Below are 4,410 nucleotides of genomic sequence, written 5' to 3'. Positions count from 1 at the left end.
TGCCACCTCCACCGCCACAAACTTTATACCCCCCCCTCCCGGAACCTTTGCTAATCGACCACCCGGGTCCCTCGGCACCCATCCAAGAATTATTGGAGGATGAGGGACCGGAAGGTGAAAGGTTGGAGGAAAATATCCCTGAGGGTCCTCGGCGAGTAACCCAAAGCCAGACCCGACAAAAGGGAAAGCAAGAATTGGGTATATTTCCCCTTAGAGAGCATGGAATGGGAATGGTGCCTAACCCGAATGCAGCGCAACCAGGACAGCCTGCCCAGATTCTGGGAATAGGGTACATATCCATCCCATTATATTCAGGGGATGTTAGGGAATTTAAAAAGGAAATGGGACATTTGTTAGAAGATCCTTTAGGGGTGGCAGAGCGGTTGGATCAATTTTTGGGACCTAATATTTATACTTGGGAGGAGATGCAATCCATGTTAGGGATTTTGTTTTCTGCAGAAGAAAGGAGAATGATTAGAGAAATGGGCATGAGAATCTGGGATGATGAACATCAACAGGGACCATTAGCAGATATTAAATGGCCCCTACATAATCCCCAGTGGAATAATCAAGACCCGTTACACCGTACCCATATGGGCGATTTGCAAAATATAATAATACAGGGAATAAGGTGTGGGAACTCAAAATGTCTCTCAGACATTTTTGGGGGTTCCAGGCCGTGGTCAGACGCAGTCTGGACCCCAGCAGGCAGCTGGATTTAGCTGTGATTTCGAGTTTGAACCATGGAATGAATTACCAACTTTGAAGGTGGAACAAGCAGTCACAAAGTGCTAGATAGTATAGTAAATGTAGTCACAAAGTAGAGGGAAATATTTTTTGGTAGTGTACAGGGGGGTTTTAGTGCATGTACAGGGGGGTTTTTACTTTGTACATGGGGGTCAGAAGTTCTAAGATGGAGGAAAGTGGGCTGAACCCATCCTTCTTCTTTCTTCTTCCTTACCTCCATGTTCTTGGTAATGTTGGCACTCACAGATTGCTTTAGAATAGAAAAACAATTGGTAACGCAGGTAATAGTTATTGGGGAATAATTGTAAACATTTTATACATAATATATCTTATAAAAGATAGCAGCAGCCCTGGGCGGGGAAAGAGAAGAAGAAGACACCAGACAGTCAGGGTGTCAGGAGTGTGTGCCTCTCTGCCTGGGCCGCTGACCAAAGGGCCGCAGCCCGAGAACTTAATCTGTTAGATAACTAGCAATAAATCATCTTGAGACCGAACAAGAAGAGGCTGCGGAGTTTTTTCTTTGGGAACACGGGTTGGAGGAGAAGCTTTACCACCACACGAGAACCCAGACCAAACCCGGGGTTCTCACAACTGGCGTCCCTGGGTGGGCACCAGCAAGAAGATCTAAAAGAAAACATCAAACAACCTCCAACCTGCATCAGCGGAGAAGAAATAAAAGAGAGAAGAGCAGAGCACACACTCGCCGTAAATTCCAAGACGAGAGGGAGCGGACAGCTCGAGATAAGAACCTGACCTTCACTGAAACAACTCGTCTCGGGGACTTTCCAGGGAGGAGACGACCCAGAAGCGCGCCTGGGATCTCTCACCTGTGACCTGCTGGACGGTGATCAGTGCCATCTCCGAACTGACCTCGAGTCGACACAGTTTTTGGTGAGAACGGTCAAAATTAAGAACATGGGGGGGGAATTCTCCCAAAAGGAAAAAGAAATAGTATCTGCCTTCCAGGGCATCATCTCTGCCCATCCGGTAGAGATTGCTCAAAAGGAGCTGAAAGATTTATTATTATGGGTGCGGTGTAACTTCCCACACTCAGATCCAGATTTATTGTATGAGCCAAATTTTTGGCAGGAAATTAACAAGCAATTATATTATCAGGCTATAAAAAATAATAAGCTTGCCGCAAAACTTTTATCTTCAGCAAGAACAGTTTTAGAGTCACTCTTACAATGCGGCAGCTCAAGCCAGGCAGCTACGGCTCCTGGTGACAAACAGGGGGGGGGACAGTCCGGCCAGCAGCTTGGGACAGACCCTCTCACCACAGACACAGGACAGGCAGGATTGCTTCCTGTGGAACATCAGGGAGATGATACCCCATAGCGTCCCGTGTCCCCGGGTTCTCACTGTTCCTCAGTTTCCCAAGAGTCCCTATGCTCCTCCGACGCAGAAATTCCCCAGACGGAGGCAAGCGAGCCAGGCACAGCCGCGACCCTCAGTGGGGGGAAGACATTGCCCAAGTCCAAACCCACGGCGGGGGAGGCAGAGGCGGCGGCAGCAGTTCCAGTGGGGGAGGGTGCGAACGTGAGTGCAGAGCAGGGGGAGGAGGGAGAGGAAAGTGCCTCCACATCTGCACAGGCTGGGAGTTCAAAACAGCCCATGCAGAAAGCGAGGCCGGGGAGAGCGGCGGGGGCGGGACGGATCGGGGCGAAAGCGGGGGGTGCGAGTGCGGCGGTGGTACGCTCGGAGCGCCCGGTGACGAGTTCAATGTCGAGAATCCGTGAGGCCGCAGAAGCGGCCGCCCAAAGGGCGCAGGAACTTGGCTCCCTGACCGCGGCAGCCAGGGCTGCTGAGGAAGCGGCAGAGGGACAGCGGGAGGCGTTCCTTGCTGCAGCTCAGGCGGCGGGCATGCGCGCGAAGGTCGGGCAAAACCCGATAGCCATGGGTGCAGGGGATTTCTCACATTTCAAACGCGCGGGACGGGCACACAGGGGGCGGAGCCGGCGCGCGCAGGCTGTGGGTGCTGGCACGGAGCCAGGAGATGGGCAAAGTGAGACGGAGACATCAGGGCTGGAATGGGAACAAGAGGGTGATTGCGTCAGCCTTGGGGGGGATGGCAGTGGCTCTGATTCGGAGGCGGTGCGGGGCGGAGTGAGGCCAAAGCATAGCCAGGGTCGGAGCAGGAGCGTTCACTCCCCTGAGATGACGCAGGCAGGGATGGGGCGTGGCCAGGAGGTAAACATTCCTCAGGGCATCGTTCCGTCACAGTTCCCATGGCAACAGACAGCCCAAGCCCACGGCCAATCCCTGTCTGCTTCTGACATGACCAAATTAGAACAGTTGTTACAACAAGAGTCAGTTTCATCAACTGCAGGGATTGCAAACGTGAATCAGTTATTAGGAGAAATGCTCAACAGTTTATCGGGAATTAGTGCGGGGTTTGCAAATGTAAATCAGTTGACAGAAGAGATGCTAAAATGTTTGTCTGAAGTGCAGATTGAAGAGCAGAGTGCGGTTCCGACCTCAGCTGGTCAGGCGGCAGCGCCATCTAGCGGCGGAACCACAACATTGCAACAGGCTTCGCAGAACTTGTCGAGTCGAGGCACTGCGCCACCCAGTGGTGGGACTGTAACATTGCAGGACTTTTTTCCAGTTTCTTATAAGAAAAAATCCAGGGTGAAAAAAGTCACATCTGCACGGCAGCAGGAAACTCCACTGACACCGGAACAGTGCGGGACTCAGGACACTTCTGCTGAGGCGCAGCAATGGGAGGAAACGATACGCATCACCGCTTCGGAGGGTGTCCCAGCTTGGACAATTCCAAAATCAAGGTCTGCCAAACTTTCGGGGCAGGGAGAGTCAATTTTAATATCAAAGGGGGTTGTTGAATTTCTTTTACGATATTTAAGCACAGCCTTGGAGTCACAGCCAGAACTGTTGGTTCATCTTCCAAAAATATTCAAAATAATGCAAGGCAGTCGTGTGTTCTCCTCCACAGCAGATGCTTCACTTTTCTCCAGAGACTTCCAGCCTTCATCTTCGCAGATGCTGCAGACGCCGTTGGTATCGGTGAGTGCTGCTGCACCAGAACTGCAGCCACAGCAGATGACTCCACTCTACAGTTCTTACAGACACCCAAGCTCTCATGTGGCAGAAGGCGTGGAGGAGATCCCTGGAGGAGCTGAGAGCCAGATACCAGGGCGGGCCGAATGCAAACCTCACCATGGCGCAGCTTGCTGGTGATCCTCCTGAGGACGATCCAACTCAACAGGCGGTGAGGCTCCCGCGTCACGTGCTCAGCGACATCAAAGAGGCAGCACGGAGGGCAATTCTTCAAATTGTTCCAGCAGGGGTCCAGAACACAATCTACACCGAGATCAAACAAGGTCCTGCAGAGCCGTTTTCTTCATTCGTGGATCGTCTTTCTCAGGCGGTAGAGCGGCAGGTGAGCGAGGAGGGAGCGAAACCACACCTGATCAAACGCCTCGCGTTCTCCAATGCCAATCCAGAGTGCAGACGGATCATCAGCATGATGCCGCACCAGGCCACCTTGGCAGACATGATCGAGGCGTGCAGCAAGGTGGGGACACCACAACATGTTGCTTCCATCATGGAGGAACACTTGGGGGATCAAATTGAAAAACGTGTTAGGGAAGCACTTGCAAATTATACAAAGGGCAACCCTAATGCAGAGAGACGGTGCTTTGG

Source organism: Lonchura striata, chromosome W (assembly GCF_050655825.1).
Source record: "Lonchura striata isolate lonStrDom1 chromosome W, ASM5065582v1, whole genome shotgun sequence".
In the NCBI taxonomy this organism is placed as follows: Eukaryota; Metazoa; Chordata; class Aves; order Passeriformes; family Estrildidae; genus Lonchura; species Lonchura striata.
The sequence above is the reverse complement of the archived record's forward strand: the minus strand, read 5'-3'. Positions refer to the sequence as shown.